The sequence below is a fragment of the Chelonia mydas genome, chromosome 10 (assembly GCF_015237465.2).
Source record: "Chelonia mydas isolate rCheMyd1 chromosome 10, rCheMyd1.pri.v2, whole genome shotgun sequence".
NCBI lineage: Eukaryota > Metazoa > Chordata > Testudines > Cheloniidae > Chelonia > Chelonia mydas.
In genome coordinates this window covers 71,043,197-71,059,570 of record NC_051250.2, presented here as the reverse complement: position 1 = coordinate 71,059,570, position 16,374 = coordinate 71,043,197, and the positions used below count along the sequence as shown (strand labels likewise).

The following is a 16,374-nucleotide window of genomic DNA, read 5'->3' as shown; positions in this document are numbered from 1 at the left end:
GGGCTGAAGTCAGGTCAGTAACTCAGAGGCAAAGGGCCCCGCAACCCCCTTTGAGTCCTGGAAACTTTGACTAATTGGCAGGTGCAGTTTTATATCAGGCAGAGAAGTCACTGGAATGCCTCAATCTGTGCCCGCGTATCAATAATTTAAGATGCCATCGAAAAAGGATCTTAATTAAAAGAAGTCAGATTCCTAAGATGAACCAGCCCAATTAAAAATACATGTAGAACTGTCGCTTTTGGGTGGCAAATGTACCTCGTTCTGGTACAGTTAGAGACAAATACTTCATCCGCAGCGAGGCCTGGTCTTCACCAGTGCCCATCTACGTTTCATCAGGAGGCGGCACGGGGCTAGATTTCCAAGTGCGCAGCGCCCACACATGATGTGCAGAGGTCTCCGGAAAATCTGTCCCCAGTTGTGAAAAAAATCTGAACTCCAAGTCCAAGGCACAAAGCAGACCTAAAGCCAGCTCACCTTCAATGCGGGTAGAGAGACTCCGCTACAATTAAAGGTGCATCACCCAGAGGACAGCCTCTCTTTTCAGTTACATTGCTACATACGTCACAGGCCAGACCCTGGTCTCAGTTACACTCGTGTACATCCAGAGGAACTCTGCTTACTTCTCTGGATTTACACTCAGGTGACTGCACTCAGAATCGATCTACCTGCCTGTCTACCTAGGCATTTAAATTGTGCCACCGTGCCCATCACCCTAGTAACTCAGCAGCTACAGACAATGGTGCCCTAGAAAAAGAACACCGTTCCATTTTTAAAACCCATATTCCTTTGCAGGAATTCAGTCTGAATGCAGTACATTAAAGAACTCCTGAAAGATCCCAGGGCCACTGCCCAAATCCAGGACTGGCCTCCCTGTTCTGTGATTTTGTTAAGGTGCTGCTGGGGAGGGCAAGTGGGTGGAGGGTACACTGGGAAAGGTTACATGTGAGTTCAGGAGGCCAGAGGCTTGTAAGTCTTAATGAAAGCAGTGAAAACTAGGAAATCTGCCACAGTCTGACCACCTGTCAGAAAGGGCAGGAGAAATCCCCCTCATCTGAGGCATGCTGTCTCCAGTTAGATGCGTGGCGGGGTGTTTGCATGTGAGAGGGTAACAGAGAGCATGTTTGGCCGCGGGGCAGGAGGACAGGAAGGGTGATCCATAAGATCCCTTTTGGCTATAAAAGCCCAAACCTCCAAGCAGGAACTATGTTCAGTTGTTCACTGAATCTGGCTGCAGCAGATGGGCGCTATTCCCACTGGCAGTAGGAATATACTGCCAAACAAAAACTACATACAGCCCACACAAAGAGGCAGAAAGAAAATCCGTTGCCAAGGGGCTGGTTCCTGTGTCTGTTCCATACTTTCCTCATTCAACATGAGCTGAAGGGATTTTGCTCCAACTCCCACATCTTGCAAAAAATCAAAGCTCACCTTCAGGCAAAGCCTGGGGCTGGAAAATGACATGTTGCCATGGAAATTATTTGGTGTCCTTAGCTATGGAGGGTTCTGCTAGGTCCAGCCACCGTATCCACCTTTCCCCTAGCCCCATCTGCATTCCCGTTCCCAGGCGGGCCTTATGTTTCATTGGCTAAGGGTGGGTGAGGTGATGAGCAGCACTGGCTGGGTCTGCAGAGCACCAGAAGCCAAAGTCTAAAATCTCCAGCACCCAGTCAAAAACCGATGAATTCCTCCTCCTTCCCAACCCACCTCTCACAAGAGCCACCGTGAGCCAGAACAGAACATCAGTCTTAGGAGCTGAACTGAATTATGGATTTGCAGTGTTGTAGCCGTGTTGGTCCACACCTCCTACATTCATTTACTTTCCTACCTAAAATCTCTCCTGTAGTTTCAATTATATATAGCATTCTCTACTTCCCCTGCTAGGGCCTGCTAGAAGGTGTTGTTCTCGTGTTGCTGGCATTGAATGGCTGCTGTCTTCTACCCCTGTCTTTGAGTGGTGGCTGAATGATTTTGCAGCCAGAGAGAGGGAGAGAGCAGAGTGAGGCCCTGGCCAGGTAAAGGCTCTTTGGCTTCCTTACAAACGAACTCTGCTCAGTGTCAGAGTTTGCAGTAACAGTATAACAGCTTGAGACCGAGCTTTTGCTTGACTCTTGAGCCCCCCTCGCTCCCCGCCCCAAATTGAGCCCAGAGTACGTGCCTCTTCCAGCAATTTACAACAGGGAAAAGTCATCCTCAACAGCAAAAATCTCTTCATCACTTTCCCTGGGGAAGGCCAGGGCTGGTCCTACAGGAAAGTGGCCATCCAGGCAATTCACTGGCTGATATCAGAGATGGTAAAAGCCAGTCCAGGTTATGAAGCTACACATTTTGGATGGGCCTAGAATGCTTCCCCTCAAAAGAGGGGGTTTCCATATCTTCTCACTAAGCCTCAGTCCTATTCTTAGATGCACACCATTGCTAGTTAAATCAGTCACAGCTGCACTTGCCCCTCTCCTGGCTGTTGGGCGGGCATGTCATCTTGCTCTCCCTCCTCACTTTATTTCCTCTCTACCCCACTCTGACTGCTGCTTCGCGCCTCATCTTTCTACCCAGAATACAGAGAAACAGTGTGCATGAGGGTGACCATAGAGGCAGCCAACTGTAACCTCCCCCCCTACCCCAAAGGGGGGAAGAACTAAAAATGATCCTGTGCATCTCTGCATGCATGGTCTGTGCATAAAGAGTGAGAGGGTTTAAAAGGAGCCAGGGCACACAGAAGGGAATGGTTGGGGCAGTGAGAATTCTGCTGCCGATGCAGCGTAAAGAGCATCACCCAATGAGACTTGAATTCCAGCAATTTCCCAGCAAAGGGGTAGAGGACACCTTTGCAGACCAGCAGCCGGCTTAACCTTTAATGAGGCAGCCACAAAAACATTAAAATACTTTTCACCTCTGCCACCCCCGTCCATACAAAAAACACCTGCTTTGCTTTTCTCCTGCAGAGATGAGACTAGCAAGAGGATGCGTCAATGTACAGCTACAGGGAGCACATATCCGAATGCCACTTTTCACTGTGCTGCTAGTAACTTGGATTTATTAGTGGGTTTTGCAGTAAACACACTAAGCGCCTATGGTGTACGTACCTATGAAACCTCAACACCTTCATTTTCTGTGTATCGTACCTTTAACCATCAAAGAATTCACCCTGTGTGCCGAGGCTTCAGCCATTTTGTTCCCCTAGTTGCTGCAGCATGTTTCACAGGTGACAGGCACGTCCTGCTCTCTCATGGCGACTACGTTTGTTCTTTTTTGTACTCAATCCTCAATGGAAAAAGTGAAGTCAGTTTAAAGTGAGAGCAAATGGTTGCCCTTTGGGTATGGAAAAACACGGCAAGGCCAAATTCTGCTCTCGGTTGCACTGATTTCAGTGAGATTGAAAGGATGCCTCATTGTTTCATTCTCATACTGTCTCCTTATTTCCTTGTACTACTCCCCCCGCCCCCCCCCACAACCGTCTGCCTGTCCATATCCATCTGTTGTCTCGCCTTACATTTAGATTATAAGGTCTTTGGGATAGGGACTGTGATTTTGTTCTGTGCTTGTACAGTGCCTGGCACAATGGGGTCCTGGTCCAGGACTGGGCTCCTAGGTGCTCCCATAATACAAATAAATAATAATAACAGCAATAATGTCAGTGAGAGTAGAATCAGGCCTATCCGATACACAAAACAGCCTGGAGCCTGTATTCCCTAGGGAGGCAAAACTCACATTGAAGTCAACTCTAATGACTGCAGGATCAGACCCAGTGGGGGCTTTCTGGTACCTTGAGTTTAAAGGTGACTTTCATGCTAAGACAAGATTGAAAAAAAAGAAACATTTATACCAAAAAAAACCAGTGAGGGATTTTTCTGTGGCCAGCACTTCCTGATATGTCTGCTCTGGTGTATTTCTCTCCATCTCCCCCTTTTCACCAGTGGCTCTCCCCCTTTCAGCCCACCCCTCTCCATTTTATCCCATCCCCAAGTGAAGCTGCAGTCCCATCCCCGCAGCATTGCCCTCCACAGTCATACAACATGATAATAGAATCGTGACTTTGCTGGAGGAACAAACAGGCTGAGCAGATGGGCTGTGAGGGAAGAAGTCCTCGTTTAAAACACAAATAGCTTGTGATAATTTAGCAGATGTGGTAAAAAAAAAAAAAGAGAGAGAGAGAGAGAGAGAGAGGAATGAGGTTATTGGATTTATATTTATGTTGAATAAATGTGGAAGTTTTCCCCACTATGAAAGTTTTTTCTTTACATTTTCTCAGTTACATCCTGTTGATGGTCTAAATATCCCATGGTATCAATGCACAGTACCACAGACCTCCACTGGAACTGCCATTTACTCTACTGTGTTCTTTGTTCAGGACACCTTGATCTCACAGGGAAGGTTCAAGATTCTGCCGTGAGAGTGGTAGTTTCTGAGTGCAATCGCTGATCATCATGGGTAGATACTTAAAAGGGGACAAATCCATCCATTTTATCCCTTTTGGCTATATTAAAAGACCAACCTCCAAACAGGAGTTCGGATTGGACATTCAAGCATCTGGAAGACATCAGGTTGTTCCCATCTGTATACAGGAATATGTTCCCCAAACATAATGTAATTGCCATCAAGGAAATATCTTTGGGATGCTACAAATTACATACACACACACACACACACACACACACACCCTACCGTAGCATTTATTTGACTGGCCCCCTGAAAAAGAGCAGATCTTGAAGAGTTAAAGACTCATTGTCAGGTAAAATTTGGCCCCAAAATTCCAGTTCTGAGCATGTATCCACCCTAACACAAAGAGGGAAGTTTCCAGGATTTTTTTCACTTTGATTTTACAACTGCAAGATGTTTTTTTAAAAATAGAGTTAACCTTCCTGTGCAGCACCTGGAATCCCAGCAGCATTGCAGGATTGGAGAAACCTGTAGGAGAAACTGACTAAGGGGGAAAAAAAACAATTGAAATTGACCATTCTCTTTTCAAAGTTCAAGCAGAGAGAAATTTAATAAGTAAACAAACACCACACAATAGATAATTAAAAAATGAACTGGATGTATACATTCCTTCCGTTTTTATAATCTAACTAGGCACGGGAATTAATTGATAGAAATTTCTAATTTTTAACTCGACAGTGTCTTTCCAAAAAACACATAGCAATGAAAGATTTATGCTCCTTTAACAACCAAGCCTTGTGGTTCCATTACAGGCAACAGTGTTCTCTCTGGGACATACACATGGCTCAAATCACTTAGAAACCTTGCTCTACAGTCTTTCCGTTTGTTCAGTGGCATCATAGAGGAAATAGTCAAGGCCCACAGATACCTCAGTCTAGAGTTACTGTGCTATCCCCTCATTGTACAGCATCTGGATGGCAAGAGGCATGCAGACCCTTCCACTTTTAGTGCTTGTTCTTCAGCCGTTGTTCCAGTGCTATTTTATTGGTGGCTTTGATACAAAGACTGTTACTTTGAAATATGTCTGAAGCAACCACCCAAGGGCTCAGCAAAAGTCAGCTGCCTGGCAGAGCGGGATCTTTAACTAAAAGTTTAATGTAACTGTGCTGGAAACCATAGGGAAGCTCCAAAGTTAGTACTTAAAACAGGGGCCCTCCTTAGTGCAAGTTTCACTGTATGTAGAAACAATCAGAAGAATGTCTGTGACAGCGGGAGGTGGTTTAATTTTTGTGAACAAACCAGTTTGGTTATTTTCTCTAGGCAGATGTTTGTTAACCCTAATCTCAGAAACACAGAAGGAACCCATCTTGGAATCACCAACCGAATGCTTTTACAAGCCCTCTCACAAAAGGGTCTCGGGAACTCCTGGACCAAGGCACCAGTTTTAGGAAGGGATCCAGAAATGCTAAGAGGGTCAGTGCTTTCCATCTATTAGCAGAATCATTGAAGATGCATCATCATGCTTTTCATTTCCCTCCTATCACTAGAGGTATATTAGGGACAGACCTTTGCTGACCCAACACAGCCAGACTGCTATTAAGAAAAAAGAAAAGGAGGACTTGTGGCACCTTAGAGACTAACAAATTTATTTGAGCATAAGCTTTCGTGAGCTACAGCTCACTGTTCCTCTTTAAGCAAATGAGGCCAAATTCACCGCGGAATAACTGCGCTGGTTTCACTGTAATCTGGCCCAGGCTGCCTATCAGCTCAAGAGCCCCGTAAATTAAACCAGTTCAATGCCTTCAAATTCAAAATAAGCAGATGTCTGGGACACAGAATATCTCACAGATCTGCTCATAGTTTTGACTAGACTCTCATTTTTGTCTGCAACTACCTCACTGCTTCTCTCTATATTTTAAATGCATCCGATACTGGGGAGACCAGTTCCAGGGAATAATGCTGACTTTGCTTACCAGGAGAAAGTTTAGCACTCAGGAAAGCTGAAGGGCTTTATTTCTCAACGGAGAGACACATATTCATGAATGACTTTCCAAAGCCAGTGCTATGAAAGGCATCAAATAGAAACAGAAGCATTCCACAAGCTACACCCACAGAACTGCATGACAGAGAGTGCCTTTTAGGTCTGACTGTGGGATCTATCTAATAACCATACCTAATTGGAAAAGGCACATAGAAACACCCATAGAGGGAAAACATAACATCAGCTACTGCCTTGTACCTGGCTAGGTACTTCAACTGCCTTCATCACTGTATGATCTGACTAGCTGGAAGCCATGCACTAGTGGTAAATAAATTGCTCTAATAAACATTTGCTCCTGGAAAGGCTTCCATCTAAATTACATTGACTCTGCCATTTGTCCGTCTCTTTCACAACTTCCTCCCCTCTCTGCCGTTTATCCCTTTAAGCCTCGTCACTATCTGTAACCAAATGCCCAGAAAGGGGACCAAATGGAAAAGCATTTCTTACCAGAACTAGGAAATGTGTCATCCCAGAATCACCAGCCATTTGCCAATCATTTCCCCCACTGCTCTCACCTACAGCAGCCCCTGGAAGAGTTGCCTTTGCCACTAGGCTGTCACAAACTGGGGATTAGGAGTAAATGCTCTGCGAGCCAAGGCGATCATCCCACTGCAAACGGAACAAAGGCACCAGCAGTGTACGAGTCCATCAGCCACCACAAAAAAACATACATGCCAGCAACAAAGCAGGTGGAGGATAGGGAGACTGCAGACAGAGTGGGAGAGCAGGTGGGGGAGGGAGCCAGGCAGCCGGAGATGCTGAAGTGACAGATGTGTTGACTTTAACTTAAACAGGAAATTGATCATGCTCAACACAGAGAGAAAAAGACAATAGCTGATATTAAAAGCAGTGGCTGTTTGCACTCGGTGGCCTTTTCTTCTCTCTGCTCCAGCGGGGCATTTTGGTTTAATTCTAGTTCTAGCACAAAAAAGCAATAACTGGCAGCACTGACTCTACCTGTCAGTCAAAGCAAAGCAAGTACTGATGTTGCCAGCCGGGTCTCAGAGGAGCGTTAAACAGGTATTACCCTTCCAACAGCTACTTACGGGGCCAATCATGGATTCCTTGCTCTAATCAAACTCCCACAGAAGTTATTTATACGACATCATCCAAATGACTTCAGTAAGAGTTGGACCAAAATACTGAGTGCCAGGATAGGGCACAAAATTTGGCTTAATTTTGGGAAGAGAAAATGTAATAGGACCAAAATGCCAGATTTAGGTTTCTGAGGAAGTACAACAAAGAGCTGAGAGTATGTTAAACACTATTTAAATGCATGAACAATGGTGTCCCTTGAGAGAATTCAGTTCCCCATGAAAAGATCAGCGTCATTCACCACAGTTTAACGCCGATGCAGCTGAAGCCCTCTCAGGCCCTGGGTTTCTAAGGATGGGCTTGTGGGATAGCAACTGCACCCACAGCCTGTCACTCCAGGATCCGAGAAGAGTTAGCTTTTATTGTCATCAGAATTCACTCCTGGCTGAAACGACATAGTAGCAACGTCAGAGGCCAGTGGTGAAAGTGCAGAGAGAAAGTAGGGGAATAAAAAATGTCTAGCCATTTCCGAGTGAAAGGAGAGGCAGAATAAATACATAAATAAAGGATAGTGGGGGAGGGGGTGTAAAATGAACCGTACACCTGGGGGGCAGAGGCAGAACCCCAGCTCACATAAATCCCAGGGGCACTAACAATAGCCTGGTTTCAGAGTAGCGGCCGTGTTATTCTGTATTCGCAAAAAGAAAAGGAGTACTAGTGACACCTTAGAGACTAACCAATTTATTTGAGCATAAGCTTTCGTGAGCTACAGCTCACTCTTCCAAAGAGTGGCCCTGTTGCCGCTTCAGAAAAGGATCTCCAGTTTCAAGTGAATGTAGTGATGGCAAAAGGAGCTGGCCTGATAGCCCTGGAGAACCGAGTCATGGATCCCTAGGACATGGAGAAGACGTGCAATGGCAGGGCATCCATGCCTGTCACCCCACCAAAACTCTGGCCCGGAGGGCCCACCCTTAGAGGGGAGGGGAGTTTATTCTCTATGGCACATTCAGTCTTTGTAGTGAGAAAGTCAACAAGGGACCCTTTTTTTATGCTGACATTTGTTCACTAGGCACCAGACTGAGACCCACCGGCTCATTGCACAGGAACCCATCACACAACTTGTGGTGAGAAGGATTTTCTTTCCCTAATGCCACCCAGTCCTCCTGACACCACATCCCAGCCTTTCCAACCCCCATCTTTTCCCTGGCTGTGTCGCCTTCCTGCCCCCATGCTGCCAGACCCATCATTTAATATTGATAGTGATTCATTCCCACTCAAGACAGATGGGATGGACCTGCAGACCCAGGGCTTAGTTTCTATAGCCAGCCAAAGCGGGTCAGATGCTAGCAGAGCAAGGCAGGTCAGGAACAGCTTCCAGACGGAGAGCTGATAAGCAACCCAGGGAGCTTCCCTTCCCCGCATCAGAAGAAATGGCATGTGACAGGGAAGCAGGAATACTGTGCATTGGGAAAGGGCTGCTTTGTGCCTGTCATCCCTCCCTTTATCTGCTGCCGCACTCAGCTCCACGTTCTTTCTTAATGGTCACCCCTTGACGAACCATGTAGCATCGCACGTCACTCCTGTGTCACTGCGCATCTGGGCCGTGAGCAAGCTCTTGGAGGGACGCACAAGCCTGCCAGCAGCAGCCTTCCCTCTGCCTTCCTCCTCCCATCTGTTGCCCGCTATGTGTTCATAAAGCCAGTCTATTCCATGGTGGCCTCCTGGTGCGGGGGAGGCCTGGTGAGGAGTTTAAAGCGGTCTAATCCCCAGGCTGGATAATTCACGGAAAGAGGATTACCTGCTCTGAACAGAGCCCTTGCCTAAATATAGACTGGCCCTTCCTTTTCATTTCATCTCATCTCGCACAGCGAGATTTCCCCCACTCCACTCCCCCAGCTAGTCCCAGAGGGCTGATTCTGTTCTCGCTTGCCCCAGAGTAAATCCGGAGAACCCCGTTGTAGTCAGGGCAGCCACACTGGAATAAAACCAGCGTCAGCAAGAGCAGAACCAGGTCCCTAGTCAGAATGTCAAAGCCAGCATGACGGATGCAGTGAAATCCCCAGATGCGCACATTCCTACTGAGAAAGCAACTGACTAAGCCACGTGGTGGTTGTTCGTTGGGGCCTGAGGGTGCGTACTTGGAGTCCATAGTTATGGTCTAGAAGATGAAAGCTAACTCCTGGGGCACACTGGCTATGTGAAATTACAGCGTAGCGTGCTGTGCACATTATGGGGGGGGGCCACAGCCTCAGCCCCACTCTTGCCCCCTTCGTGCCAGGGTGGCGGGACAAAGGCGCTAAGCCAGGTCTACACCATCCCCCCCTCACAAGCTCCATCATAAGAAGGGTCTTGGGGATGTGGCCAGGGAGGAGGGTATGCCAACATGCTGCTGAGCTCCAGCAACCTCCAGCTGCCTCAATGCCCCGGTGGGGGCTGTTGGAGCCAGTGTAGGCTAGAGCAGCCCTGAGGCTGTCCTAAATTGCACCGACAGACAAAGTCGACCCCCTCCGGACTCCAAGACCAGGAGAGCGCAAAAATGATGTAAAGCCACCTTTGCCTCCCTGCTGTCCAGCTAGCTCAGGGCCTGCACGGAGTAGACCTCAGGGTCAGGACCTGGGAGTGGAAGATCGGTTAATGAGCTGCTTTTCCCTGCGATCCCAGACCAAAAGGGGGAGGCAATTATTTGACTTGTGATTACAAGTCAAATAGTTGCCTCCCCTCCTGTGGGAGGGGGTGACGTGGCTGTGATTACAAGTCAAATAATTGCCTCCCCTTCTGGTCCCTTACTTATTTATGGGAATAAGAAGAATACCATTTGCAGTTGCACAACTTAGGATAGAAACGTCTCAGAGAGATCAACCTCCAGGCAGCAGCCAGCCACTGACTGCCTGAGGTAGGAAGGAACTCTCCCAATATCCATTCGGGAGCTTTACAGCCTTCTTCTAAGCATCCAGTGCCAACCAATGTCAAAGACAGGATTCTGGACTAACTAGACCACAGGTCTGATCCGAGACTGCAATTCCTCCGCCCCTCAGCTCTGCTCCCATAGCAGGTGACCAGGCATGGAGCTGTCTCTTGCTGCTGGCCGGAGTACGCTTGTTTTGGAGGAGAAGAATCAATCTGTGGGTTGCCTTCCCCTTTGGTCCCCGCAGCAGAAAAGGGGATAAGATTAGGGACTGCCGAAGATATTATTGTAGGGCTCTTCAGTTTAGTTTTCCACCAAGTTTCTTTTCTTTACAGTGAAGGCAGGCCCTGCAAACAGTGTATTTCAGTGACTCAGTGATGCCCCTCCATCCCCTTGCCCAGACATCCCAGCCTCCCTGTTCTCATGGTATCTTTAGTTCACTGCTAAGGCTCCTTTTTCCTTGCAGGACTTTAAGCTGCCGTAACATTAAACTGCTCATTAGCACGGGAGTAATTCCATAATCTTTTCAGGCGAGACCTTTTTCAAAGACTCAGCTCCTGATCCGGAAAATTAATTTGGGGAATTGACAATATGGGAAGCGGGATCCCTCGGGCAGAGTCCTGGGCTTCCCCTGTCAGGACCGTTTGCAGTCCTGGGATTTTGTACTGCGGCCAGGAAACTATTCAGTGCCAGCACTGAGCAGCGGAGGGAGAGTCTGTGTCTCTCAGCACTTAGTATGGAGAATGAGAGTAGCTTAAATAGTGGCCCTAGATATTATACATCAAATAAGAGCCAGCCCCTTCACCCCGTGCTTTCTGCCTTTAACTCCAGATACCCATTGCTCAGAGGCGCCATTTTACCCCAGGATTTGCTGGATGGAGTGGGCAGGATTACCACAGGTCACATGGGAGATGGGGGCTTAAAACTTCTCCACAGTTCCCTCCCTTCTGCCTGCCGCCCTCCACCGTTCCTCCCAGCTCTGGATCTATGGTCCGTTCTTGTGGCAGAATGTACAAGAGGTGAACACGTACCTCCAGTCCTGCGTACAGCCCTTCTCCAGCTTCCTGGCTCTTCCTGGCAGTCTCCCACTCAAGTACACATACACGCACACAACCCCAGGATAATAAAGGCCCTGACACAGATGCTCACTCCTACCTTAGCATAGTGCACTCTCACTTTTGTCCAAGTTGTTTACTGCACCCCATGAAGTGCCTGCGCTCACACTTTATGCAGACTAACTGTCAGTTGCGCGTACAAACTCTGTGTACATTTGCACACACGGGATGGGTGCATGGCTGCTTTTGGGGCCGCACCCTGATGTGCACTTACAAGTAGGAGTGCAAAATCAGAGCCTGCCGGAAGAATTCATGAACGCGGGCCCCATCTCTCCAGATCACTTCCCTGAATAAAGATCTGTCTGAGGTTAGCCTCTGCATTGCAGCACGTCACAGACCCCAGACAGGTGCAAATAACACATCACCTTCATGATGGGTGCAAATAACACGTCCCCTGCCAACTGAGGGAGCTAAATGGCAAACCAGATAAGCACTTCACTGTCTGGTGGCTTTCTGTTTGTACAGCAGTGACGCTCTGGTAACATTCCCAGGGTACCCACAATAATTGTTTCAGCCCTTTCAGAAAAACAAGGGGCATCACCTCAAGTCTCATCTCCAGCCATAGGTCTTTGAACATCAGCCTTTTCCAGCCTGGCTAAGGAAAGGAGACCAGCTTCTACCATGGTCTGCTATTTTTAAAGGAGAATGGGCGGTCCTAGTAATGCTTCCGAGAGGTCACTCTTATATGGTCAGAATTCTGGAGAAATGCAACCCAGTCTCTGGCATCTGCTCCCAGAAAAGAAAAGAAGCATGGGTGGATAAATCCCAAACAAATGCACTCTTTCCTTTTGGCAATGGACTGGTCTCCCACCAGCCCGGGGAAATGCAACTGGGGTATCAGACACTTGTTACAAAACCTTGTGAGGTGTTGAGCAATTCCTGAAAGTTGCTGGACCCTCTGCACCCCTGTTAACTTCAGTGGGAGCTGAGGATGCTCAGCCTAATGCAGGAGCCAGGCAAGAGACACTGGCAAAGCTGATGCATAAACCCCCATACCACAGGGCAACCTACATTTCCAAATACCCCTGCACAAGGAAGGCATTCAAAGAAGGCTGTAAGAGACTTTCATTCTTGTAGGCCCAGGTGACTATCAGAGTGACACATCCCAATGGCCCTTTGCTCAGCAGAGCCCAAAGTCCATCTGTGAGGAGCCAGTAGAAGAATAGGGTCCTCCTGCAGATGGCCCAGGACTGTAGAGGATCCTCAGATCTGCAGGGCTTGGGGGCAAACACTTTCCTTTTTCCACTGAAGGGTGGAGGGCGACCCTGCTCCTCTCAGCGGAAGACTCTGGAGTAAACTCTAGGCGGTCTCCTCTCCTCAAAGCCCCCTGCCCATGTATCCTGTGGGAGGGGGTTACCTGTCTGGATTACAAGTGATCGACAGGGTAAGCTGGCAGCCTGATGTGCAATTCTTGCAGAAGTGGTAGAGTTAATTGCCAGCTGAGGAGCAGGCATGTGGCTGGGTCTTTTCACCAGGAGGTGAACAATGCAGCACTATAGTATATTTAAATCTGACCAGCCAAGCAATGGGATTAACTCTTTCTCTCTCCTCTTGCAGGTGACAAGAAATAAGAGCCTGGATAGGTATGGCTTGCAGCAATTTTAAAGCCCTGCCAGGAACATCCCTCACTCCCTACCTGCCTTTCATTTCTGCCTCGGCTTTCCATGGGAAGAAAGCCCTCTGAGCCCATGTATTCAGGTGTCATGTGAAAAGCACCTGATCAAAACCCACCCGGGGTTCCCCTTTGCACACAGGAGAAAGAGCTACAGTCCGGGTCCCCTCTTCTCTGCTCTGCTACAATCACTCTGTTGGTTTGGTCAGAGCCATGGGCACACGTGTCAAGGAGCCTTGTGATGGATCCAGTTCATGCCTATGGTTTTTATGGGATCTCAGTATGAGGGACTGTATTATTGCAGTCAACATATGAAAATCTCTGCTGAACAGCACCTGTCCCCAGACACATACGCATGTACACACACACACACAGAGGTCTATTTAACCAGATCAGCTGCGTCAGAGAAACCAAGATATATTACAGCCACAGTTCAAACTGAAAATCTTTACCTTGCCCTCTGTGGCTGCCTTTATTCTCTGCTGACTGAAGTGACCAGCTGCTGATTTTAGTTTGAGCTACATTCATGATCCCTCGAGGTAGACAGGATTATTTAAAGAGGACAATTAACATGCGGATTTGCTGTGTTGTGCCCGGGGGCAGGGGAGAGTGGGGACCCTACAACCCACACACGACTCAGCCAGATGCAAACAAACACATCTGTACCCCCCCCCCAAGCATATACAACACACCCCACTTATACACACCTCACGCATGCACAGCCCGCCGCTACACCCTCTCCCCAGACACACACCATCAGCAGGTATTTTAATTGTCCTCCTAAAATAACCCTGTCTCGCTTCAGCCTGGGCACCTTCAACGTAGCGAAAACTACAATCTGCAGCTCATTACCACTCCCAGGAGAGGATAAACAGAGCCAGGGAGGGAACCGGTGTTAGTCTGAATTATTGTTTTGGTCTTGACTGCTCTGACACTGCTGATCTAGTTACAATAACAAAGTACCCTACAATCCCTGTTACTTCATCCCAGCCAGGCTGCTGAGCTCGTGCCCTTGAGCCTCCTCCTTTTCAGGGACATTTTTCTTTTGTTTTATTTCATTTGGTTTCCCTGTTTCTTCACAGCCCTCAGCTGTTAGCCGGGCACTCAGCTGACTAATGTTGGGATTTGAGGTTCCCATCAGCCATTAGCTATCCCTGTAAAATGTCTGTTGTCTGTTTCTACAATAGCAGGAGAAATGACTTGCTCTTACCTGTAATGTGAAGTTATTTGCTTCTGCTGCTGCTCTGCGCTCAGTCCTGCTCCGGAGTTCCAAGAAAGAGGGCTGCACGGCACAGGAGTCTCCTAGAACAATGATGCAGTCCAGCCAGCCAGTGCATGTTACTGATGCACCAGAGGGGATCCCAGCGGAGGGAGAACAGGGCTGTGTCATACCTGCATCACTGCCCCCACAGCAAGAAAGAGAGAGGGAGGGAGGGAGGGAGTGTGCAAAGACAGAGAGAGAGAGAGAGATTTCAAGGCAGGCAGAGAGAGAAAGGAAAAGCTTGTGTAATTTAATGAGGGTAATAAAGTAACCAGACCTTCGCCTGAACATTAAAGATTTTCTAGGAGAGTTCTTGGTTACACAGGGGAATATGTTTACTGTTATAACGCAGACACATATTTTGGCTCTAGACTTAAATAGGATTCAGGATGTTTCCTTGCTGCTTTATTTGGGCGACCATGTTATTATTTCCTCCACCTCCATATCTGGTGCTGCTGGCCACCACCACATCTGGAGCCATCTTTCCAGGGGTGGCTCTCGGCCCAAATCGGAGAGGCTGTTGTTGTTGTGTGCCACGTTGCTCCACTGCCAGAGGACGCTGTCCAGCTGAAAGCCCCTTCTGCCTCCAACATGCCAGGGAGAATCTGGGTGGCCAGATGATGCTGTGCCATAGGAACCCAGGCCCGCTGTTGGGAGTGCCAGGCAACCAGAAGACAAGTTCCTTCCCCTGGTGAAGGGGAAGACAAGAGAAATGGGGATGATGGGAGCGAGAAAGTGATAAGGAGACTAGGAAGGGACAAACATGGGGCATCAACCTGCTCTACTGATTGGGAGACAGGGCACAGAACTGTCCTCGCTTAGGGTATCAGTGCAAGGAGAAAGAAAAGGAGGACTTGTGGCACCTTAGAGACTAATACATTTATTTCCGCATAAGCTTTCGTGAGCTTGAATGCATCCGATGAAGTGAGCTGTAGATTGCGAAAGCTTATGCTCAAATAAATTCGTTAGTCTCTAAGGTGCCACAAGTACTCCTTTTCTTTTTGTGAATACAGACTAACATGGCTGCTATTCTGAAACCAGTGCAAGAAGAGCTTCACTGTATTGCTCTGGGGTTGGGGGTGGAAGGGAGCAATTCTGCAATTACCCTCCAAATGGCCTCCAACACTGAAGGAGTAGCTGACCCTGTGGCACTGCCAGGCCAGATAGCGCCCGGAAGGGCTGCGATCCATCATCAGTGAGGGGGGGCGGGGAATCTGCCTTCACCAGCTGGCTCTCCACTCCCAAAAGTTCCATGTAAGCTGAGAAGAAAGCCCCCACATTTTGGATGCTTGTCTACATTGAAACTCCAGAACTTCCACCCAGAGCTAAAACTTCACAGGCCTCTGTGCGGCACTTGAACCCATTACCAATGCTGGCCTCCCCTTGAACCTCATCAGCAGAGGTATCTTTGGTCAGTCACCACCTACCTCCTAGAGTCCCGCTGTCGTATCTCAGCTCAGCAAGAGATCAGTGGGTGTGCCATGGGGGTGCTAGTGTGTGGAACTCACTCCCCCTCCCCCCCCCGATCTCTGTCCTAGCCCATCCTCTTGTGGAAAGAGATCCGCAGCAGATCCAGTGTCAGGTAACAGAAGGAAAGGTTTTGACAGAGGAATAACACACGCACAGACTCCCTGCTAGCTCCTGGCTGCACAGAACGAGCTGCCTGTGCCCTCACAGAGCCAGAGGGAGGCCACGGGCTGCTCCCGGATGGGGTTTCACCACAAAGCCCTAGTTTTAAAAAAACGCCTTAAAGCCACCCCTCTCTATTGCATCAGGCAGCATGGCCTAGTGGAGAGAGCCCTGGGCTGGAACACAGGCGAGCTGGATTGGCCCCTGGCGAGCTGCATCACCTTGAGCCGGTCACTGCACCTCAGTTCCCCATCTGTAACATCGGGTTACTGATACTACCCTCCTTTGTGAAGTGCTTTGAGATCTATTGATTATTAATTTGACCACTCCCAGCCCCTTCCCTTCAAACCCTGACCCTCCACTCCCTTTTGTTGTTGTTGTTCTCTCTCTTTTGTCCTTTAT

General features: G+C 48.3%; 1 protein-coding gene across 3 annotated transcripts in view; it reads right to left on the bottom strand.

Annotated features, from left to right (window-relative positions):
- Positions 1-16,374, bottom strand: part of SV2B (synaptic vesicle glycoprotein 2B) — a 114,145-nt gene that overhangs the window by 84,074 nt on the left and 13,697 nt on the right. Inside the window, exon 1 of one of the 3 annotated variants that reach the window (XM_007060365.4) lies at positions 14,293-14,483. The exons of 1 other annotated variant lie outside the window; for it this stretch is intronic. The gene's annotated coding sequence lies outside the window, so the exon portion shown is untranslated. Of the gene's footprint in view, positions 1-6,862; positions 7,082-14,292; positions 14,484-16,374 lie in introns of those variants that run through there. One more of the 3 variants, XM_043524106.1, reaches the window with a different exon arrangement.